The 25,852-nt window shown below is 37.4% G+C and overlaps 1 long non-coding RNA gene and 1 pseudogene across 1 annotated transcript; one reads left to right on the top strand and one right to left on the bottom strand.

Annotated features, from left to right (window-relative positions):
* Nucleotides 1–1,631: 1,631 nt before the first annotated feature.
* On the top strand, nt 1,632–18,843 carry LOC115424437 (uncharacterized). The gene is made up of 3 exons (XR_003936081.1): nt 1,632–1,783; nt 5,225–5,231; nt 18,809–18,843. It is a non-coding gene; the product is annotated as an uncharacterized LOC115424437 (long non-coding RNA).
* On the bottom strand, nt 8,598–25,368 carry LOC115424436 (uncharacterized; annotated as a pseudogene).
* Nucleotides 25,369–25,852: the final 484 nt, after the last annotated feature.

The raw sequence follows: 25,852 nt of genomic DNA, 5'->3' as shown, positions 1-25,852 counted from the left end.
ATAAATCTATCGGTCTGACCATTCTGCAATAACAGAAGCAGAGCGCGAAAGGAAGAAATGGGAAAATGACGTGAAGAATGTATGAATGTATTTTCCGACTAGACTTTGGAGAGTTGAATGAGATCAGCTGTTTTCTCTCTCTGTTTCTCTCTTCCTGTCATTCTGTCTTTCTATCTCAGTGTGACTGTGTCGTGGGGTTACGAAAAAAGACGAAAAAGAAGAAAGACAAGGACAGCACCGGTGTCGTCCCGTGCAGATCCCCCCGCCCCCCCCCCCTCCTCTCTTCATTCCTGTTGGTGTCTGCGCACATTCAGCAGAGTTGGCAATATCAGGGCTCATTTTCCTACCTTCAGATTAAACCACTTGCTGCCATTTATTCTCTTGTCGTATAAAAAACAAAGTATCATGTCGCCTTACAAGTTGTGCTCGACAACAGGTGTTTTTATTGTTAAACAGGGGGGGGGGGGGGATGACAGGATGTAAAACCATTAAGGGGCACATGTAACCGAGGCTAGATGGATGGAGATGGTTGTAACTCTCAATGACACCGGTGCTCTCCTTTCTGCTGACGAGTCGGTCGGTCGGTGTCCAGTGACGACCATTGTGGCTCTATTGTCGGCCTCTATGGTCCTGTCGGGGGTGTCTAAGTGTCCCAATTGGTTGGAGCGGTGTAGTAAAACATGTCTGAATTCAGGCAACCATTAGCCCCGACCACATCAGAGGGACTTGGCTTTTGTCCGTTGGCACCTTGAAAGCTGATAGGCTCCGTAATCTCTTTTGAAGGATCCCCATTATAGAGATCAAAGACACAAAGGTGGATGGGACAGGGCGGGACGACCCCATCGAGGCATTGTGTTCAATGATTTCATGATGTCTTTGATAGGAAATCCATAAAGTTAGCACTGGGCGCCATTTTCTAACAAGGCGTGTTTAACAAAAGGCCGTAAGTTACAACAAATGGCTTTATTAACGTTAACAAAGACGCTCCTAAAACTCGACAGATAACCTTTGTGTCTGTTTAGCTGGTGTAACCGTTACCTTTATATCTAGCGCTTTAATTCCTTTGGAACTCAGGTGTCAAACATGCGGCCCGGGGGCCAAAACCGGTCCGCCAAAGGGTTCGGTCCGGCCCCTGGGATGAATTTATGAAATGCAAAAATGACACTAAAGATATTAACAATCAAGGATGTGAAAATCATATTGGGTCAACTGAATCTAAAGTGGGTCAGACCAGTAAAATACTATCATAATAACCTATAAATAATGAAAAAGGCAAATTTTTTCCTTTGTTTTTGGTGTAAAAAAGTAAAATTACATGAAAATGTTTACTTGACCAAATTATACTTTTATAAAAAATGTGAATAATCTGAACAAATATGAACAAAGGAAATGTCTTAAGAGAAGTAAATGCAATTTGACCAATATTCTGCCTGTTACTGAATGTTTTGTGTGATAGTAATGCACATGTGTAAATGGTAAACTGATAAACGGAGGCAGAATATTGTTAAAATTGCACTTGTTTTTCTTAAGACAATTCAAGTTGTTCATGTTATTCAGATTTTTAAGAAAACTTTGTAGTTGGAAACCTGATCATAATATAATTTTACTTTTTTCACTGTTATTTTACTGGTCCGGCCCACTGCAGATCAAATTGGGCTGAATGTGGCCCTGGCTTAGACAAACAACATTTTTACACATAATGGTTTACAAATTTGTCTCACAGGTTATGTAAATGTGCCATTTTTCCCAAACTTTTTCACCCAGTTCTTTCTGAAGTCGTATTGTTGAGGTCATCTGTTCTAGTAAATGGAGATGTTTTACAATATTGGTAAAGGCAAAAATGACACTAAAGATATTAACAGTCAAGGATGTGAAAATCATATTGGGTCAATTGAATCTAAAGTGAGTCAGACCAGTAAAATACTATCATAATAACCTATAAATAATGAAAAAGGCAGATTTTTCTCTTTGTTTTAGTGTAAAAAATTGATATTACACAAAAATGTTTACATTTATAGACTAGCCTTTTACAAAAAAATGTGAATAACCTGACATGTCTTAAGAGAAGTATGTGGAATTGTACCAATATTCTGCCTGTTACTAAATGTTTTGTGTATTTATAGATCCACTGTGATCTCTAAGTGGTGATGCACATGTATAAAATGATAAACTAAGGTCTAATATTGTTAAAATTGCACTTATTTTTCTTAAGAATTTTCAGGTCGATCAGATTTGTTCATGTTGTGTTCAAGTACGGTTCGTAGATGTAAACATTTTCATTACGGAATTTGACTTGGTTCACTCAAAAACAGAGAAAATACTTTGGAGTTGACATTATTTATCAGTTCTTATTCTATTATTTATATTATTTTACTGGTCCGGCCCAATTTATATCATATTTGGCTGAATGTGGAACTGAACTAAAATGAGTTTGACACCCCTGCTTGGAAGTTAAACTAATAGACTGTTCAAACAAATACTTTTGTCTGGGAAAAAAAACAGTCTATTAACATTTTATCAGCATATTTTTTGCATTTATAGCAAAAAAAAAAGTAAAAAATTAAAAAATAAACTCCAGTTAGTATAAATGTGAAGGTTCCTCCACTTAACTCGTCCATCCTTATTGGAGTTTGAAATGGTCGTAAGTTGTTAATAAATGCATTTTGGTGCAGATATTTCCTAGCTGGTGTAACCGTTACCCTTTATATTAGCTCTTTAATTCCTTTGGAAGTTAAACTAATAGACTGTTCAAACAAATACACTTTCATCTGGAAAAAACAGCAGTTATTAACATTTTATCAGCATATTTTATGCATTTATAGTGAAAAAAACAATTAAAAAATTAAATAACTCCAGTTAGTATAAATGTGAAGGTTCTTCCACTTAACTCATCCATCCTTATTGGAGTTTGAAATGGTCGTAAGTTGTTAATAAATGCATTTTGGTGCAGATATTTCCTAATTAATTAAAGAACGTGATAAATCTGGAAAGGGGTTTTACACCAGCGGATAGATTTCTCACTATTTTACAATCGATATGGTAATAAATCTTTACTTATTGAAGCAATAATAAACGATCTGGCATTATTAAAGGTGCGTCACAGTTGACACCGCCTGTGTAAACCACGTCTTGTTAGAAAATAGCGCCTCAGTTGACAGACGCTAAGACCGGACGCCAATGAAATGTCCCTCCAGCAACGTTGTCGTGCAGTTAATGACTTGTAATCATCAGCTCAGGGTCTTGTGTAATCCTGATGATGGGAGAGGTGGCAGAGAGACAAAACAGCGACTCAAAGAAAAAAGAAAGGAGGTGAAAAAATAAGAAAGGATGGACAGAACCGGGTCATTTTACTGCACACAAGCCATAACAGAAACCAGGAACTCTCTCGGGGGGGGGGGGGGGGGGGGGTGAGATCAGAGAGAGGCAGGAAGAGAGGCCGAGCCCCAAGGAAGCCCAGGAAACGAAACCTTTAGCCTCTGTGTTTACGATGCATGTCAAACAAAACGACAATGACCTAAAACATTTTTTTGGTGGTGAAGATGATATGAGGTGTCGATAAAAAAAAATATATATCTGTATGATAAACCTACAGGGTGGGAGCCTGGGGATCAATTTGTAAAATGTGTGTATTTTTTTCAGTTGTATTTTTCATTTTTTACGATAACTATTATTTTCTTTAGGTATGTATTGGATAAATGTATGTACATGTTCTGTTCCTTCTTGACTTCATTTGAACTAGTTTTAAAAGTAAATATGAAACATTGAAAATGGTCATTCAAATACGCTACTGTATGTGTACATTTTGAGAACAAATTGTGCAATGATTTAACAGATTTCCATGATTCAAGTGATAGTAATACAAATTGAAAATATCATCTGGAAATAAACAATAATGATGATGATGATGATGATGAAGATAATGGTGATGTAAAAGAAAAAAAGAAAAAATAAGCGGTCCAAATGGATCTGCTGATCATCAAATGTTTTCTTTTCCTTCATTGGAATGTACATTTATTCAAGTTTTGGACTGAACTTCAACCTCAAGGTACTTTTAAGGTCTGTGTTTCTATTTGATGCACTTTATGCTTGTCTTCTATTACACTCCAGAGCCAAATATTGTACTTTTTTGTCTGGTTACTAGTTCCCTGTCTTGTCCTATGAACACCGCAGCTCTCCAAATATGTCAATGTGATATACTAAGGATTAAGACTTCCTTATGGGTCGAGCAATTCTCCTACTTGAAGACACTCCTTAAAAAACCCTTTTGGATCAGATGAAAACAGCCTGTTTTTATGTATTGACTCATAAGACAACAGTGCCTCTAATTGTAATGATCTTGAAGTATTGGTGTAGATTTAACCAGTACACTGGGTTACAAAAAAATGTTTTTTGCAAGTTGTCTAGGCTTTTTCAACTGAATTAGGACCATTTTGCACCGCTAAATCCAAAAATGACATCTGTTTTTCTCAATCAGGTCAGGTTTTTTTGCTAATTTGATTTGGAAAAATTTGATCTTTTCACAAAATATAATAATTAATACCAAAATATGATTGGTAAGCACACTTTATGAAACTTGTGACTTGATTCCTGTTAGGTACAATGGTGTATTCACCACAGATGTAGCAGAATACGTCAGGCTTATTTTTGCAAGATCTTCTAGTCGAAGCCATTTCATTCACCTGTAATATTAAAAAAACATTAATCATAAATTGGCAAGAGTAAAATCTTAGGAACTCGTTTATTGCAAGAAATATGAAAGAATTTTGTATCATATGATGTGAAAATGCCCATAAATGTAAGCAAAAATGTTCAAAAGCCAATATGTAGCATAGTTCAGAAAGTTGACCTGATTGAGCAAAATTAATGTGATTTTTGGATTCAGCACCAAAATGATCCTAAATCAGCTCAAAAAACTTCAACAATAAATTTGTTGTTGACCAGTGTTACCAGTATATAAATAGTTCAAATGAGCTCAGTTTTTAACATATACAGTGATAAAATGCTGATCACAGACATTGATTAATGCAGCAAAATTCATCCAAAACATCATATACGGTATAATGTACTTTAATTTGAGTAAGTGAATTTAATTTTACTTGTACCACAGTATTTTCTCTCTCTCTATTTGACTACTGATTTCTTATTAACACCTAATTAAATACATGTAATTTATAATTGAAGCCATGTACGTTTTACGAGGTATACTTCAGTGTAGGTGGTTTAGATATAAAGTAATCTGCTTCTAACCAGCTAATTACACCTGTACATTCATGATAACTTTCCTTTACTATGAACTTCCTAAGACCCAGGAAATGTCAGCAAAGTACCAGCTTTTTTTGTTTTTTACTAAATCAGTGCCTATATTGGAAACATCATGATGCAACAGTTTTTCAGTTTTTGCAGTTTTTAAAAATTTTATGGAATGTCCTTTGTAGTGGACAGTTTTTTCTTTTCTTTGTTTTTGTATAAAGTTGTGAAACTCTTGTCCATAAATGTGGACAGAAAACCCATAGCTGGGTCTGAGGAGGTTATCAGTATATAACATAGTTAAATGAGCTCAGTTTTTAACATATACAGAGATAAAATGCTGCATAGACATTGATTAATGCAGCAAATGAATCCAAAAACATCATATACAGTGTAATGTACTTTAACCCTTTCATGCATGAATTATACGAACCTTAATCAAGGTTTTTTTTCCTGAGTGTTTTTATTCCTCTTTAGGCATGAAAAACAAAACTCTGTGATTGATTTTTTTTTTTTAATGAACCTTTTTTCATGGGGGTGTAAAAATGTCCACTCAGCTGGACTCCATGCATTTCATTTTTGGAGTGAAGAAACATGTACTCACTGATATACTGTGTGAAACTACAGGGGTTGGACAAAATAATGGAAACACCTTAAAAAATCAACAAAATATAATTTCATATGGTGTAGGTCCGCCTTTTGCGGCAATTACAGCCTCAATTCACCGAGGTATTGATTCATACAACTTGTGAATTGTTTCCAAAGGAATTTTCAGCCATTCTTCAGTTAGAATACCCTCCAATCTTTTAGAGACGATGGCGGTGGAAATCGACGTCTTACTTGAATCTCTAAAACTGACCATAAATGCTCAATAATGTTGAGGTCTGGGGACTGTGCCGGCCATACGAGATGCTCAACTTCATTAGAATGTTCCTCATGCCATTCTTTAACAATTCTAGCTGTATGGATTGGGGCATTATCATCTTGAGGTGAAGGTGTTTCCATTATTTTGTCCAACCCCTGTATGAGATACATTTTTTTAATGCTGCTAATCTGATGTTTTGTTACATTTTAACATACTCTAATATTAGTTATTACTCACTTTATGGAGATAAGATGCAAACAAAAAAAACCTTGTTGTTTAAGAAAAAACTGTTAATTACAGTCTAATATCAACAACAACTCAAACATGTTACTGTAGATCAGGTTTATCAAGAACAGCAAAGTTACAGTAATGGTATGAATCGCAGTGTATTATGGGATGATGCATAGGCATCCACTGTATTGGCTGATATGGAACTTAAACAATAAAATCCATGAATATACAAGAGAACAGCTGCAGAATAGCTGTCCACTTTAGTGACCAGTATGCATGAAAGGGTTAATCTGAGTAAGTGAATTTAATATTTACTTGTACCACAGTATTTTCTCTCTCTCTCTATTTGATTACTGATTTCTTACTAACACCAACTGAATACATGTAATTTATAGTTGAAGCCATCTACGTTTTACGAGGTATACTTTAGGTGGTTTAGATATAAAGTAATCCGCTTCTAACCAGCTAATTACACCTGTACATTCAAGGTAACTTTCCTTTGCTATTAAATCCCAGTACATGTTCTGCAAGTCCGTGTTGATCAGGAAAGAATTTGCTGAGTATAAAGATCCTTTATTACAGACAAACAGAACAAACCAGCAGATGGTAAAATTAGCTCGTTTCGGTGCCACATATTTTACAAACCCCACAGTTTTACATTCATGAACCACATTTAACAAGTTCCACAGATGGAGATCCATCCAAGTCAGCAGCCGGAGTGAAATCCTGTTCAAACGTGCCCATGTAGCTGGTGTATAAATCACATTTCCCTATCATATCTGACCATTACAACACTCCTGATATTCCATATGGGAAGAGTAGGGAGCAGTAAATAAGAGCCTCAGTAGGTGGCGCTCCTTCCTCTTACAAGCCGAGCGGACCGGAGGCTGGAATTATCATCAGACACTGGAGAGACCTACCACTCCATGAGGGCTTCTTCTATAAATACACACAGATATACATAGCTTCATACATAAAGGTATACTGGTGTCATATTATACACATATACTGTATAAAGGAATATATTAATATCAAAGACATACACATGCTTACATACTAATCAAAATAACTTAGATTATGTAAAGATAAATCATACAAAAACAGTAACATCTCTATATAAGACAATATTCCCTAAGATCTAGTGTTGAGGTCTTCTTGTTTTTTCAAAAGTCATTGGGAGTTGTGGTGGAGGGAGGCAAAGGAGGAAAAGACTGGATGAAAACACAAATAACTTCCACCGTTTTTTCGTTTCAGGAAATGACACCAAAAAGTAACAGTCAGAGATATAGTTGCGAAACGTTCATTGTTTTAATTTCCCTTAATTTTTTTTTTTTTTATTTCAATGTTCAGGTAGTTTTATGAAAGCATAGCTAGCTATAATTTATACGAACTGAAAAGGGTGTGCGTTAAATTTGCAAAACTTTGATTGTTTTAATTTCCCTTAAATTTTTTTTGATTTCAATATTTACTTAGTTTTATAAATGCATAACTAGCCATAATTTATATGAACTGAAAAGGGTGTGCATTAAATTTGTGCAAATCCATATTTTTTTGTACATTTAAAAAGGCGAGTTATGCTGCGTTCCAGGCCGTTTTTTGAACACATAAGTCACGACTTCAAACCACGACTCACGACTCAGGCAAGTCACACCAAACTGCCTGAGCGCAAGGAATTGTGGGAGTTAGATGTAAACAAACAAGCACGTCAGACCATACGTTATGTTCATTTACAATCATTTCTATCGCCAAAGGTGTTTGCTCTTTGCTTATTTGAGGGAAACAGAGGAGGAAAAACGATGCATAAGGCAAGAGAAGCTGTTCTACCTTTGATGTTCTTTGCATATTTGGATTCGTATTTGGTTTTAATTTATTCTTGCACTGATTGGACTGAAACTAGCTAACATTAGAGCAGCTGCTGATTCTGCAGAACATTTGCAGATAAATAATGTCACAGCAATACCTTGTTTTAATAAAATCTCCATAAACACCGCATCCATGGGGGGGGGGGGCGCTATTGCTACGTGATGTCAGAACTCAGAACTGGGAGAACGTGGATCTAGTACGAGTTCAGGTGGAAGTCACAGGTTTGACTGAACATTCCAGTGCATTTACACCAGTAGAAGGATGGAAAACACCAGTTACGAGTTGCCTGGAACGCAGCATTAGCCCAGTGCTAAATCCAAAGCAGGACAGAACTGAAGCAGTGTTCCATTGTTTCTTGTAGTTCTTGTGTTCAGGTTGTACTTGACCTATGTTTTCAGTCGTCTTAGTTTTGGTTTGGGTAAACTCTAATAGCCCTGCTGAGCGCTCACAGCTGCTCTCCTCTGTGTCATTTTCTACTTCTTGCTGTGTCTTCTCTCTTTTTTCTCCCTCTCAGCCTCTCCCCCTTCCCATCAAGACCTCCCTCCCCAGTGCCTGATTGGCTCTGGACAGCAGCACACAGACGCAGGACGAGTCGATGCGGATCCACCTCCATCCCGTTCGGTTGTTTGCATCTTTGGTGAGCGCTCGCACAAACGACTGCTTGGCTTTGCACTCGCTCACCCATTGTTTTTTATCCACACCTAAACATCCAGCCCCAGCTACGCCCGTCCCCATGGGCCTCGCCGCTCCGCCTCCAGGTTTGGCCTGCTCGCAGTCTCATAGAAGTACTGTTTGAGCGGCCCTGTCTGCGTCTGAATTTCCTGCAGGATGGTCACCTTCTGCCCGTGGGAGTCGATGGCCGTCTTTTGTCTGTGACCCAAACACTTTCGGACTCGCACACTGACTTCTCCCCTCGCCTCCTGTCCATCAAATGTGAACGTTTGTCCCTTTTAACGGCATGGGGAACCTCACTGGGGGCTCTGGAGGAGCTTGGAGTTGTGCTCCTGTCAATCGCCCGGTCCCCGTGACCCTCGATAAGTGTGTCCATGTCCTCCTGCTCCTCTCCGTCCCCGTCCTCCATCATGCCGGTCTCCAGCAGGAGGATTGGTGGATGTTCCGGAGGTGAAGGTGAGGGCGAGAACAAGACCCTTGGATGTGCATCCAAAAACATTTCATCACCTTCCAGGATACTGTCCGGTCCTAACCCCAGACCCATCCCTGCCTCCAGGGTCAGGCTCTCCTCTGCCAGACTCTGCTCCGTCCCTGATGTCCTTTGACTCCCTGTACTGACCGTTGGTGAATCTCCCAACTGCTCCGAGGAAACAGTTGGTTCTGGTCCTGTTTGACCCTTTAGAATAGCAGCAGGACTGACAGCAGAAACCTGCAAAGGTGTTTCTGTGGAGTCCTGAAAGTCCTTCTTGGAAACCTCCGCTGTGTAATCTGGCCTACTGCTGGAAGTTTTGTAGTCCTTTGGTAGAGAATTATCCTCTGAAACATCGTGGGTCCTGAGAGTTCCTCCTTCTGTGAGAACATCCAAACTGACGCTGCTTTTGACTTTGCTGCCTGAGTTGCTTTTTGATTGGTGGATTCCTTGATTCTCCACTTTGAAAATGGAAGTCTCTTCATCTGAAGAGGATGTCACGTAATCCTTCTGGCTCTGGAGGTTTTGTTTGTTGGTGTGTTGGCTGAGACTAACAGCCATGTTGTAATCCGTTTGTGATGCGTTTGCGTGGAAGTTGAAGTCTGCTGGAGGCTCCGTGGGAGCTGCGACGCGAGTAGCCGGGTCATGATGGTCTCTGTGGCTGTCGAAGCCAGGCTCTGTTGTCGCGGCAGCAATCCTGGAGACGGGGTTGTGAGGGAAGGGCAGGGCCGAGGCAATCACCATGGCAACCAGGGGAAGCCAGTGCATCACTCCCAAGACGTATCAGCTGGTGGATAAAAGGAGGCAACACAAGAGAGAGACGACAGACACAGGAAGAGAGAGAGAGAGAGAGAGAATGTTATTTTAGACGATTGTAGGTTATACAGTTTAACCAACCACCGCAGTTTAAATGTAAAATGAGGGTTTTACAGGGGGCCCGCAGCTTTATGACCACGGTGCTTTAACTGCCGGGGTATGGTTTTAAAATCTTGGCAGAACTTGTGGAAAAATAGTACCAAGTACAGCAAGGTCACCGTCTGTTTCTTCATGTGGGATGATGGAGTTCAGCTACGAACAGCAGCAGATTGTGCTTGTCTGAATGGCTGACCTTCAACAGAGACACTGACAACCTGGTATGTATGCGAGTCCCAAACTTTACAGCCAAAAGATCTAGAGTAAAAAGACATCTGCAACCCAAGAATATACGTCTTTTCATTTGTGTTTTATGGCTCAGACTTGTTTTTGTTCTGTTTCTGTGTTTGCTATGATCCAAGAATTTTGCAGTCTCTTTAAAGTGTAGAAACATCAGGACTATCTGCTAAAATAAATGATAGAGAAGCATCACTGAAAAGAACAAGTATTCATCTGATCCTGTTTAGTTTGAAAGTATTTTGTTCTCCATTGTAAATGTAGTGTTTGAGTATGATTAATACTGTTCCCCCTTCATGACATAGTTCTACTTAAAGGTAATGTAGATATTTTCCAACACAAGCATGTATTCTTAAATTGCAGTGCAGCTCAGTTTGTCAGTAGCCCTTTATTTCATTTGTCACCTTTTGTTTTCAGTTGGTAGTTTAGCTGCTAGTCCATTAGCAGTTCAACATTTATTTTTGGAAATGCTCAGGTCTTTTTTTTTTTTTTTTAGTTGTTAGTTTGATAGTCAGTTTTAGTCTTTGTTTAGACTTTTACTGCCATAATCACCACCTTAACCCTTTCATGCATGAATTATGAGAAGCTTAATCAAGATTTTCTTTCCTGAGAGTTTTTATTCCTCTTTAGGCATGAAAAAAAATGCAATTGAATTGTATCATTACTTTATTTATTTATTTATTAATCAACCTTTTTTTCATGGAGTTCCAAAAATGTCCTCTCAGCTGGACACCATGTTTTCATTTTAGAAGCAAAGAAACATGTATTACTGATACACTGTGAAAACTATTAAATAAAAACATTTAATGCTGCCAGTCTGATGTTTTCTCATATTTTAACATATGCTAATACTAGTTATTACTTCACAGAGATAATATGCAAAACAAAGCTTAAAAAAAAAAAAAAAAAAAAATGTTATTTACCATCTAATAACAATTTGCTTTTTTTTTTTACCCTCAAACATGTTAGTGCAGATCAGGTTTGTCTAGAACATTAAAGTTACAGTAATGGTCTGAATGTCAGTGTTTGGGATGATGTGTAAGCGTCCACTGTGTTGGCTGATATGGAACGAAACCAACAAAACCCATGAATATACACGAGAACAGCTGGAGAAGAACTGTCCACTGGAGTGACCACTGTGCATGAAAGGGTTAATGACTGTATCCATCCAGCACAGACACTAACGTACAAGATTTCTACTTTTGTAAAATTGCTTAATGACTGAAATGGAACATATGCAATAAATAATAAATAAAGACAGATGACGACTAAATGAAATTACTACTTTAATTCTTATTTTGTTAGCTTTGCGTATATTCTATACTGTTTTAAAAATTTCATTACAAAAATATTTTTGCATTCCTTGTTTTTTTTTTATTTCATTAGTTTCTCAAATCATAATAACTACATTGCAGCGTATAATAACAAAGTACTTATTAAAGGTTTTACGTAGCACAAATGAAAACATCCTGCCTGTCTATTTGAGGATATTTATGACCTTACAGGACACATTACAGTCATTTTAACTGTTGCACAACAAATACACATAGATAAGATACAAAACTCAAATAAAACACTCCCTCGTGCGAGCCGAAGGTAAACATTTCCAACCATGCAGAACGCTTTTAAGGTAAATTAGTTTGTCAAGTCTGACATAATTTCAATGAACACAAATGATGAGAGGATTAGAGATGATTCATTCAAGTGTTTCACCTGTGACTAAGTCGACAAATATTCCAGTCGCCCAGTCATGCGGTGTGTGTGCGCAGAGGGGTGGCATTCAGGTGGTAGTCAGCGGAGGTGAGAGACAGTTTAGTTCTAAGTTCAAAAGCAGGGAGGAGGTCACCACTTGGAAAGAGTTAAAATAAGAGGAATGATGAGAATGTCAGAGATGCAGCTTTACTGGCGAAGCTCCTTCACGCTTTCCTCAGGCAGTAGAGACATAAAATAACACGCAGGGCGACAGAAAATAACTGTGTTTGTTTGCTCGTGGTGTGTTTGTTTGTGCTTTGTACGGGCATGTGAGGGCGAATGAGAGGATGTATCATCGCTGGCCATCGGTGTCTGTGTGTGGGCACATGAATGAGTGAAAACTAAAGCTTTTCAGTGACAGGACACGTATTCAGCCCGACCACACCCTGGACACAATGCAGCCACCGAGGAGCAACAAGGTTTGGTTGACACATCACTCATGCAGCCTCCTCCGGGTTCAGTGCCTCCTTGTCATGCAGACAATAAATCACTTCAAAGTGCTGTGGGCTTCCTGTTTGCTTATGCTACTGACTGGTGTACCGGGCCTGCCAAAAGAAACTGAGGTGATCTGTGTGATTGAAGCAGATTATCCAGTAAACAGGCTGTTAACACGCCCCTTCAACCAGGGCTCTCAAACTCCTGTTCTTTCAGGTTCCACATTCAGCCTGATTTGATCTCCAGTGGGCCGGAACCAGTCAAATAATAACAGAATAACCTATAAATAATGACGACTGCAAATTTTTGTCTGTGTTTTAGTGCAAAAAAAATCCCATAAATTATGAAAATACTTACTTTTATAAACTATCCAAACTACGAAGATGTGAATAACCTGACAAAAACTGAACTTTCTCAAGAAAAATCAGTGCAATTTTAACAATATTATGCCTCAGCTTATCATTTATACATGTGCGTCGGACTAAAAAAGACAATAAACACATAGGAACAGGAAGAAAATTGTTAAAATTATGCTTAATTTTCTTTAGACATTTCAGGTTGTTCATATTTGTTCAGGTGATTCACATTTAACTGAATATTTTTATAATTTAATGTTATTTTTTTGCACTAAAACAAAGACAAAAATGTGAAGTTTGTCATTATTTATAACATAATCTAATATTATTTTTCCACATAAAACCGAGAAAAAATCTGCAGTCATTCTCTTTTGTCGGTTCTTCTGCTGTTACTATTTGACTGTAGATCATGTTGGTCTGTATGTGCGACCGGAACTAAAATGAGTTCCACAGCCTTCACACTTTGCAAATTCATCCCAGGGACCGGATTGGAACCTTTGGCGGGCTGCGTTTGGCCCCTGGGCCACATGTTTGACACCCCGGATGTAAATGTAGAGAGACCAGCCAGTGCTAATTAAAGCTCAGCAGAAAAGGCTGTTCAGCTATGGGAGCGGTGTCTGGGGTGAGGATGGGTGTTCGAGAAAAAACTTTCAATACCAGTACCTCGACCTCAATACTCGTTATGACTAGGGCTGTTAGAAAATATCAGTTCTGCAATATATCGCAATATTTCATTTCGCAATACAGGATCGATATTAAAAAGTACTGCATTGATATTTTTAGGCATTTATTCAAATGCAGATATGGCGGAGGTTCATTTTTGTGTTTTGTTTTTCGTTATTATTTATATTTTCTGTATGTTATTTAACACTGTTTTTATTAAATAATGGTTATTTGAAGCGCCCTAAAAGCACTTTTTACTGTCTGAGAGGCAGATGGGAGTTCTTTAGTTGGGATTGAACTAAAATGATGTTATGATGTTAGTAATGAACTAATAGAATATGAACATTTGAGCAGGATCTGAAACTGTAAGTTTGAACACAGTTGGAACATTTTGTGATATAACATTAGATCCTGTTGTGATCAAATAAAAATGTGTTTAGTATTTGTGCAGATTTCTGCTGTAATTCCATTCTTCCAGGAAATAATCATTTTAAAAAAGAAACAAACAAAAAAACGCCATTTTAACAGTATCATGATATCTTGATATTATTGTGATTTGAATCGTATCCCCAATTCTTGCCGATGCACACCCCTATTTATGACACAATTTAGCATTTTAACAAAAAGTAACGCACAATTCACATTAGTTTCATCAGCACATCTGCCTGTTCACACACTTACGAACTAAAAGCAGTTTTACATAAAGCGATTTACCCTGAGGCTGTCTGTTAATGTAATAATACTGAAACTTATACAGGTCAGGGGCTGTGTATTGACAAGAGTCTGGCGATACGATACAAAAAACAATACTAGGATCACCATACGATATATATCATGATACTGTTAAAAAGGCAATTTTTGGTTTGTTTCTTTTTAAAAGATTATTTCCTGGAAGAATTGAATGACAGCAGAAATCTGCACAAATACTAAACACATTTTTATTTGACCCCAACAGGATCTAATGTTCTATCACAAAATGTTCCGCTATTAAAACTTAAATTCTTTTTTACAGACATTCCAGTTTCAGATCCTGTTCAAATGTTCATATTCTATTAGTTCAGAACTAACATCACACAGTATTTTTTTGCAATCCCAACAAAGAAAAACATTATTTAATAAAAGAGTGTTAAATAAGAATAAATAAAATAAACAATAAAGAAAAACAAAAATGAACCTCCACAATATCTGCATTTGAATAAATACCTAAAATATTGATACAGTACTTTTTAGTATCGATAGTATTGTGACATGAAATATCACGATATGTTGCGGAACCGATATTTTCTAACAGCCCTACTAGTCGGTGATACACCTTTGAAATTTGATATCGAGGGAATAATTTCAGGAATTTTTCAATAGGAAATTTGATCAGTGTCATAAAAGTATGGATGTTCAGTTCCCTGCCCTCGTACAGGAAGAAGAAGAAGGTAATCTGTAACCTACTATGAGACGAGGGAGTAAAAGGTGGTGATGGAAATATAGATTATAAACCCAGCAAAACCCTCTGAGACCTCATAAGAGGTGTGTTTCAGCAGGAGGGTTTTCTGCTTCTTAAGGGCTTTCTTGGAGCACTCAGACACCACACAGAAGGCAAGCGAGCAGACTCTAAGTGGTTTCTTTGTGAAACAGCAGTAGCAGCAGCAGCACTTCATCAACACGCTCCATTTGCTACAATGACACGCATCATTTGCGTTCCCTGCGAGGCTAGACAAGGACCGCGACGTTCTTTTCCGCCCTTTGGACCAGACCCAGGCGCGCTGAATCCCCTCTGACAAACACAAAAAAAATCTTATAAATCAAGAACCTCACTCTGTAAATACAACTCCACTCAACATTCTACACTTAGTTTAAGCCTAATCTCCATATCTTTGAATTCTTTGGAATAAATCGAGGAGAGAATCAGCTGAAAAAACAGGGCAAAGCCTGCGTGAACACACAAACAGCCACCTCATCAAGCAAAAATCCATGAATAAGCAGCCTAAACAGTCTAAACCAGGGGTGTCAAACATGCGGCCCGGGGCCCAAATCCAGCCCGCCAAAGGGTCCAGTCCGGCCCATGGGATGAATTTGTGAAATGCAAAAATTACACTAGATACTAACAATCCTTTTAGTTCAGGTTCCACATTCAGAACAATTCAATCTCAAGTGGGTCAGACCAGTAAAATACTATCATAAGAACATAATAATGACAACTCCAAATTTTTCTCTTTGTAAATGTAAATATTTTCATGTGTTTACACTAAAAAAGTGTAATTTCACAAAAAAATGTGAAAAACTTGAGAATTAAGTGCAATTTTAACAATATTCTGCCTGTTACTAATATTTTGTGTATTGTATTGTGTATTGTGTACTGTGATCGTAAGTTTAATAATGTACATGTGTAAATGACAAACTGAGGCAGAATATTGTTAAAATTACACTAATTTTTTTCAGTTTGTTCATGTTATTCACATTGTCTGAAAAGATAGTTTTGTAGATGTAAACCTTTTCATAATGTAATTGAACTTTTTTCGCTCTAAAACATGGGTGTTAAACTCATTTTAGTTCAGTTCCACATACAGCCTCATATGAAATAAAGTGGGGCAGATCAGTCAAATAAATAATGTAAATAATAGGATAAAAACTTAGAAATAATATCAACTCTAAAGTTTTCTCTATGTTGAGTGAAAAAGTATAATTCCATAACTAAAATGTTTACATCTACGAACCGTACTTGAACGTAACATGAACCAATATGAACCTGAAAATTCTTAAGGAAAAATAAGTGTAATTTTAACAATATTACACCTCAGTTTATCATTTATACATGTGCATCACTACGTACAGATCACAGTGGATCTACAAATACACAAAACATTTAATAATAGACAGAATATTGTTAAAATACTACATACTTCTCTTAAGACATTTCAGGTTGTTCATATTTTTTGTGAAAAGCTAGTGTGTAAATGCACACTTTTTTGTGTAAATTAACTTTTTTGACACTAAAACAAAGAGGAAAAAATAGCTTTTTTCCACTATTTATAGTTTATTATGATAGTATTTTACTGGTCCAACCCACTTTAGATTGAACATCTTTGATGGTTAATATCTTCAGTGTAATTTTTACATTTCACAAATTCATCCCAGGGGCTGGATTGGACCCTTTGTTGGGCCAGATTTGGCCCCCGGGCCGCATGTTTGACACCTGTTCTCTAAAACACAAAGAAAAGTTTGGAGTTGACATTATTTCTATATTATTATATTTTTTATTTTACCGGTTCGGTCCACTTCAGATCAAATTTAGCTGAATGTAGAACTGAAGTGAAATGGTCTGACAGCCCTGCTCTAAACTCTGACGTTAACTGTGATCACACGGATCCCTGAGTCTGTCCAAAGCGATCGACCCAACGTTCCAAACCTTCCGGTCGTTTCATGTTCAGTCACACTCACAGGCTGGGATCCTCCCCTGTCGGCTTATTACATGTCCACTAACACAAAAACACAACCTGGAGATGCAGTTATTTTTTCAACTGTGCTCCCAAACTGTGAAACATTCCCGAAGGAGATCAGGCAAACAACCTCAGCAGACATTTTTAAGTGACAGTTCAGGACAGATCTATTTCACTTTGCTTTGAAGCACTCCTTTAACATGCACAGCTTCCTTGTCTCTGGATCTCTGCTTAGGATTTCATTACATTAAGGTTTTAGAGGATTGCACTTCAACGTTTTCCTGCTTTTGTTTTAGGAACTTTGTGCTATGGTTCAGAATTTTCCATAAACTTTCCAGATGTTTACTACTCGCTCTAAGATTTTAATTACTTCACCAAAATAATATAGCTTATTACATTGATTACTTTTCTAATACGTGTTTCAGAGAAGGTAAGAAAGCTGAAAAAGACACCAAACACAAAGCAGACTGTATAATACTGTTAGACATATTAAAAGTTTTTCAGTAAAACTTTAATTAAAATGTGAATATGCTGATTTTAAAGCACAATCACCAAAGCTAATTTCAGATATGTGGATCACAAATCCTGGCCGTACTACGGGTAAATTATAGTCATTGTATGTAATCTTTTTGCCAAAGATAACACACATTCTAACCTTCTTATAATAACCAACATTTTGATGAATAAGTATAATGAAGCTGAGCTGTAATAGCAGTTTTTTTTAATAATGTAATTGCGTAATGCTGTTATATGTGACTACTTAGGCTAGTCTCACCACTAACGCTGTAAAATCACAAAACCAAATGACAGCTACTCCTTATATTTTATGATTAACCTGCCTCATCATGGTTAATCAGATATGACAGAGAAATGCATCATAAACTGAGAAGCTGTAAATTTCCTTTTTTGCCACGCCACATCACTAACACAAATAATAAAAAATTTGCGGATCATTTTTGTTTTGTTTTATATTGACAGATGACTATAATTTTAATAATCAACATAATAATTACCATACATAAAGTTAACTCTGTCGTTCCAACCTTTTTTGGCTCGTGACTCCATTTTAACATCACAAATTTCTGGCGACCCCCAACATTAAACACGGAGACATTTTTTGCTAAGACTAATTTGTTTTTGATCATGTAATAGTTTTCTATACTATGTTGTAATAAATGTTAATTTTAGAGGACATTTAGTCTATTTAATATATGTTTTTATGGACGGAGGCAGTAAATCCAGGTGTAGATTACTGCACAAAGGGAGAATTAGATTTTCCTTGGTCAGGGTATGTACACTGGAAAAAATGCCCCTCTAAAAACAAGTAAAAAGATTTCATACAAGATACTTTAGCTTGAATTAAGCAAAAAAATAAATGTGCCAATAGAACAAGTGAAAATTATCTTGAAATTTGAATTTGAGATTTTTTTGTTTTTAGTTTTGCTTAATTCAAGACTTTTTTTGCTCAATTCAACTTTTTTTTTTGCTTGATTCAAGATTTTTTTTTTTTTTTTTTTTGCTTAATTCAAGCAACAAAAAAAATCTGCCAGTGGAACAAGTGAAAATGATCTTGGTAAGATTTCTTGAAATAAGATTTTCCAGATCTATTGTCTAAAAATCCGTTCTTATATCTCACTGAAAAGTTATTCCTTAGGCGATTCTGTCTTATTTTAAGTGTGATGAGATATTTGGACTAGAAATGAGAAAAATACACTTGGTAAGATTTAGATTTTTTCCAGTGTACAGTCAGTCCAGCTGTGATTTCCAAGGCTGACAATTAATACTGAACAAACAAGAACTGAAACTATGAATTCTGAAAGAGCTGCAGCATCTGAAACTGACCACAGTGAACATTGACACAGAAACAGAACCACAGTGCTGCACTTTCACAACCATAGTTTGTTTTTTATGTGTTGTAATTGTCTCTCTCAACTCACCAATATTTTTTAGTCGTAAGTTTTCATTTTTTATCAATTAGTAGAAATTTCAAACGACCCCATTTGAATTCCAGGCGACCCCACGTGGGGTCCCGACCCCAAGGCTGAAAAACACTGCGTTAACTCTTAAACAGAAGCTGTATAATATACACAAACATTTGGAAAAACAATAAAGGAAATTGCTTCTTGTGTAAATGTGGCACCTGGCGAACTGGGCTGACTTGTCTTTTGAGCGCTGCCAGTGTGAACCACAGGGGTCTAATCCACATGAGACAGCATGAGTGAAGACGGAACCAGGGGAATGACGGGACAGAGTGCCTGGAGCTGGGAGACCCTCCCCAGGAAACAGATGCCATAAAGCAGCTCCACACCTGGCAGCGGCTACTGTGCCATTAGCCTGTTAACCGAGTAATCCCCCCTCATGTGTGGTTAATGTCAGACACGTCCATCTGACACACAGATAATGCATTCTGTGTTAGTATTAGGACCAGGCCCCGTCTCTGCTTAATCCTCACTTTTTGAAGTCAAGTAGTCCAAAGATGGATGGGGGTCGAACATGTCTGGTTTGAACCTCGCCGTGCGTCTTTCAGCAAATTTTTACTACAGGTTTCGTTAGTGCAACATGTAGGGCTGTGTACTGGCAAGAATTTGGCAATATGATAAATCACAATACTAGGATCACAATACAATATATCACGATATGTCATGATACTGTTAAAAAGGCAGTTTTTTGTTTGTTTCTTTTTTTTTAATGATTATTTCCTGGAGGAATTTAGTTACAGCAGAAATCTGCCCAAATACTAAACACATTTGTATTTGATCCCAACAGGATCTAATTAGGGATGCACCAATACCACTTTTTTCCTGACCGAGTACGAGTACTAGTACGAGGGCTGTTCAATAAGTTCATGGCCTCACCCAAAATACTGGTTGTTATAATACAGGATGTTACATTCTTTCGTGATGGGATAGTGATGCTTGAACATCAATGGACCAAGTGCATTGCTGTAAATGGAGATTATGTTGAAAAATAAAACATAAATTATCAGTCTGTGTTGTTCTGTTCTGGGTGAGGCCATGAACTTATTGAACGGCCCTCGTACTTACATTTGAGTACTTGCCGATACCGAGTACTGATCCTAGTCCTTAGTAATCCCATTCCAGTTGTTGGTTCCTTTTGTAAATGTGCTTTATTGTCGTTGTCATTAGTCTGACTGGAACAAAGTGCTGCTACTGACATTTAATGTGTTGGAATGAGCGTTTGCCAATTAATCCACCAGGGGGCGCCGCTCTGAATTAACCATACTGGACAAATACCACGAAGAAGAGGAAAGTTTAATGAGAAGAAGAAGAAGAAAGTCAGTAATAACAAACCTGTAGACGACAGAGGGAACACTACTGTGATACTAATGTTGCAGCGTTTTCTCTGGTAAGGTTTAAAAGTTTAGCTTCAGCAGGAAGAGAAAGACAAATGAGACACAAGTTTGGTTTTCAGTTCTGTTGGCGGCGGTCCGCACCGCTCCGTACTCCCGCTGGTATTCTCTGTTTACGCATCCGCGAGCACCTGGTAAACAGATGTAATGTACGCAGAGGACGGACAGAATGCTGCGTCTGTATCTGTCTGTGTCTGAACGGTACTGTCAGTCAGCCTTACTTTTATCACCGTCATTTCTTTGGTTCCATCTCCACACTCTTCACACTCACACACATTATTCCTCCTCCTCGTACCTGCTGCACTGAACTGGGAATGGCACACGGCCGTGAGTGGTATCAGTGCATTTGTACCGGATTACTTTTACGAGTACGAGTACACACACTGAGTATCGGAGCCGATGCCGATACTCGTCGGTATCGGAACATCCCTAGATCTAATGTTCTATCACAAAACGTTCCTGTGTTCAAACTGAAATTCAGTTTTACAGACATTATAGTTTCAGATCCTGTTCAAATGTTCAGATTCTATTAGTTCAGAATGAACATCAGAACAGGATTTGAGTTCAATCCCAACAAAGGAACTAACATTATTTAATAAAAGAGTGTTACATAATAATAAAAAAAAAAAAAAAGAAAAAAAACAAAAATGAACCTCCACAATATCTGCATTTGAATAAATACCTAAAAATATCCATACAGTACTTTTTAATATCGATAGAGGTTTGTGAAATGAAATATAGCGATATATTGCAGAACCGATGTTTTCTTACACCCCTGGCGACAAGTACAAATGTGGACGTTTAAAACAATGACGACCATGTGACACAGACACACATGCAGGTAGATGTTTGTCTTCTCCTCTCTCTCTTACTGAGTGTATGGCTACAGTAAAAGCCTCGGCCTCACATGTGCTTATTTACAATGCCTGGCTGTCCCACTGTGCAAACAGCCCATTAATTCCAGCTCTCTGATTGTTTCAGTCCACGCTCAGCCCCCTCCTCTCTAACCTTGGCTCCATAGCAGTGACATCCTTCTTTCCTACTTTCAGATGTGGAAGAAGTATTCACATCTTAAAGTATAAATACTACACCACTCATGTAAAATAGATGTTTTATCTGCAGAAAACTCATAAAGCACAGGTGTCAAACATGCGGCCCGGGGGCCAAATCCTGCCCGTCAAAGGGTCCGGTCCGGCCCTTGGGATGAATTTATGAAATGCAAAAATTACACTGAAAATATGAACAATCCTTTTAGTTCAGGTTCCACATTCAGACCAATTCAATCTCAAGGGTCAAATTGGTAAAATACTATCATAACATAAATAATGACAGATCCAAATTTTTCTCTTTGTAAATGTAAAATTTTCATGTATTTACACTAAAACAAAGTATAATTTCGCAAAAAAAAAATGTGAATAACCTGAACAAATACAAACAACCTGAAATGTCTTAAGAGAAGTAAGTACAATTTTAACAAGATTCTGTCTGTTATTAAATGTTTTGTGTGTTTGTAGATCCACTGTGATCTGTAAGTTCTAATGTACATGTGGAAATGATAAACTGAGGCAGAATATTGTTAAAACTACACTTATTTTATCAGTTTGTTCATGTTATTCACATTGTTTGAAAGGATAGTTTGTAGATGGAAACCTTTTCATAATGTAAATTTACTTTTTTCGCTCTTAAACATAGAGAAAAGTTTGGAGTTGTCATTATTTATATATTATTATGTTATTATTTTACTGGTTCGGCCCACTTCAGATCTAATTTAGCTGAATGTGGAACTGAACTAAAATGACTTTGACAGCCCTGACATAAAGCGTGAAAAGTCAAAGTAGTTTCAGTGCAATAAAATGGTCCCTGTCAGTGTTTTACTGTCATATATGATATTTTGGGTTTAAAAGCCCTTGTTTTCTTCAATTTCTTGTTCATTTTAATGCCTGGTCCAACTAAAGGTACATTTGTTTGGACAAATATAATGATAACAAAAATAGCTCATAGTAGTTGAATTTCAGAGTTGATATTTATCCATTTAACATGGTTTTCTTGATAAAAACCAAAATCACTTCAGTTCTTCCATCAATATCTCTGTCACTGTACTGACAAAAACAGTGCTTTTATTCATTCCATGTTTTCTTTTCTGTCTGTTTTAGTCACATAATACACACAGGAGTTAGGACTTGATCACATAACCATTGTTTCTGATGACTTTTGATGGTCTAATATTTTCTTCTGTGACTGTATACTGCTGCATGCACGTGTATGTCGCTAATTGATCTATTTTAAATAGTGGAGGCTAGTTAAACTTAAAACAATGCATCAGAGTCTATGAGATCATTATATCGTTAGCCTCATAGCATAATTGCTTACGTCATATTTTTTCAGGTCATAGACAATGATGCAAAATGAAGCAGCAGTGTTAGAGTAAAGTCACACTGATATCACAATTTGGCCAAAAATGTCACTTGGGTAATTATGCTGTGAGGCTGACGATATGTTTGTCAAATGTTTCTAATATGTGAAGAATTTTAACTAAAAAGTCTGATTTGGGACAATGCATTTTACAGTTAATCTAACAGGGTTTTTAATACTGTCGCATGTTTGCCACATTGCATTGTGGGTAGTGGGCATGTAGTTGAAAATGTGTAATTTTTATGTGCAGGGGTTCAGCGGGGTTGTGGTGTTAATATTAGTTTTGACTTAATGTGTTTATGGCAATGTTTATTGGCCTTTTGTGTTTACTTTTGTATTTTTGTAGAGCTGCACCATGAGTGAGAGCCATAGGCCGAACAATGGCTGTTCTGTTAACCTGTAAATGACAATGTTCTGATGAATCAATAATGTCTAAATTTGCCAAATTAAGAGTAAATCCCAAACTGACAGATTGTATTGACATAGGTTCCTTGCACACTTACATCCTTGCTATAATTCAATCATTTGTTCCTTGTGCCAGTATTAACATTTCCTGAAAATTTCATCATAATCCTTCCATAACTTTTTCAGTTATCTTGCTAACAAACCAACAAAAAACCAACCCTGATGAAAACATCACCTCCTTGGCAGAGGCAAAAATCACTTTTTCGGAAATGGCGGTCTTCTCCTGGATCTACCTCCATAGTTGTTGAAAACAAATCTGTTGGCACACTTCAGATTTCACTGTCATGGTTAGATTTGGTGTTCGTTGCTTTTCAATACTATAATATGTTCCCTTATTAGATTGAAAATTCCAAAACTCCACTATTTTTTCCCATTCTAGATCATGGTATCCAGAATTTTTTGATTTTTTGATCCAGATCAATCTTCAATATCTTGTAGAACCTGTTGGGAACTTATTATGTTTTGTTTTTTTGTTTTTTTTTACCAAGCACTCTGACCATTCATTGTGCAGTTCCACATATACATGTTGAAAATATCCCTATCTCCCAATGATAAGGAATCCTTTTAAAAATTCCTGGATCCAGACAGTGATCCGGATCATTCCCAAAATCTAATCCTGTGTTAGCCTACACGTCCCATTTTGGACATTTCCTGAAAATTTCATCAAAATCCATCCATAACTTTTTCAGTTATGTTGCTAACTAACCAACCAACAAACAAACCCTGGCCAAAACAGAACCTCCTCTGCGAAGGTAATAATACATGAATTTTAAGGTCAACCCCAAAAAAGAAACACTTGTTCTTTGATTACGACAAAAAATCAAGAAAAGCAGCATTTCTGGAGACATATGATTGTCACCAGACAGGAAGAAGGTGGAATCTGAGAAGGAAATGAAATCTGTCAGACAAATGTAATGGAGTAAAAAAACAATAAAACAGTTTCCCCTGAAGCTGCACAATATAGAAACAGACAAGAACCATGATGTCAAACTGAAGCACTGAGTGACAGTAGTGCCCTTCCACCTCTGCCTCCCAGGCCATGTGCAGGATACGGTGCACTGGTGGAAGGTTTGGCCTAAATGCCCTTTTTCCACAGCCTCCTACAGAGTCTGGACATCAGATGGAGACTTGAGCTGCAGGTAAACTTGGACCTGTGTGATCTACCTGCGGGTTCCACTTGTGTCTTAGTCGCTTCCATTTCACTCTGACTCACTGCCAAGTCAAATAACACATGAAATTGGCAACAACTCCAGGGCTGCCAAAGAAAATATTAGGTAAAATAGCGTGCGTAAAGTGATTTGCGACCTTGTAATAACAGATGACAGATGTTTTATGGGCTTCAAATTAATCCCCAAAATTATATGACGTAAATAGAGTTACTGTATGAGACGCCTGGGTGAAAACGGTTGAAATAAATGACATAGGCTTTAAATTAATTCATAAATAAAAGTAGATTTAAACTGGAATAAAGAATTAAATAAAAGATAATGTTTGCAAATGTCTTAATTTAATCTAACAGACATTTGCTCCATTATGTAACTCCAGCAACAATGAATTACACACTTAATGAACATATATATAAATATAAATATCTATTTTTAGAAAGTGTACCTAAAACCATTTGACACAAAGCCTTGAAGGCCTACTTGTATGATTGAAGGCCATACCGTTTAGGTGAGATCCGGACCCCGCGTCCTTCCAGCTGACACCACATTGATTATAGAGTCCTGTCGCCAGTTGCTCAACTGGTGGAAGAAAACAAACTCTAAAGACACTTTCGTTCACAGACCAAAAGAGAAAAAAAAACACTATTCACACACGTTTCTTTCTTCTCTTAATAGTCCGTGACATCGCATGTGCGCCCCGAAATCCGACGAGGAAAAAAAAAAAAAAACTCAAGTAGTCAAAACCAGAAAAGTCTCCGCTCCTCTGCTGTCCTGTCCTGGGTGCGCTCCACTCAGGAAAAAAAAAAAAGACGCATGGAAAGAAAACTGTGTTCAAAAAAGCTGCCACCGACTGTAGGTATTCCATTTGTTAATATTCCTTCCGCGGGGTCAGGGAAAAGTCATCTCAGTTCAAAACTGTGAACGAAGAAGTGGAGAGGTGAAGAAATTGGCCAGGCGTTTTAAGACCTCAACTCCGCCTGAAATGCGTAAAGTCGCACAAAGTGTCAAGTTTACGCACGTAAAGACCGAAACCCCGGCAGCGGAATTTTCAAAATAAAATACCTTATCGCGGATTTCTATTCAGTGCTTTAATTTCAAAAATACATTCAGTCACTTCCGGCCCCATTTGTTCTGATATAATGTCAACTTGACGCATCCAACTTGGTTTCTCTTGGGAAGCGCAAAGACAGGACGAGCTATTTTCCTTCAGAGGTTAGTGTATGAAAAGACACAGCCCACAACGTGTTCCATCTGTCACAGCGGATGCAACTAGTATGAGGAAAAACAAACACATGACTCCCATATA

This window comes from Sphaeramia orbicularis, chromosome 8, assembly GCF_902148855.1.
Source record: "Sphaeramia orbicularis chromosome 8, fSphaOr1.1, whole genome shotgun sequence".
In the NCBI taxonomy this organism is placed as follows: domain Eukaryota; kingdom Metazoa; phylum Chordata; class Actinopteri; order Kurtiformes; family Apogonidae; genus Sphaeramia; species Sphaeramia orbicularis.
The sequence above is the reverse complement of the archived record's forward strand: the minus strand, read 5'-3'. Positions and strand labels throughout refer to the sequence as shown.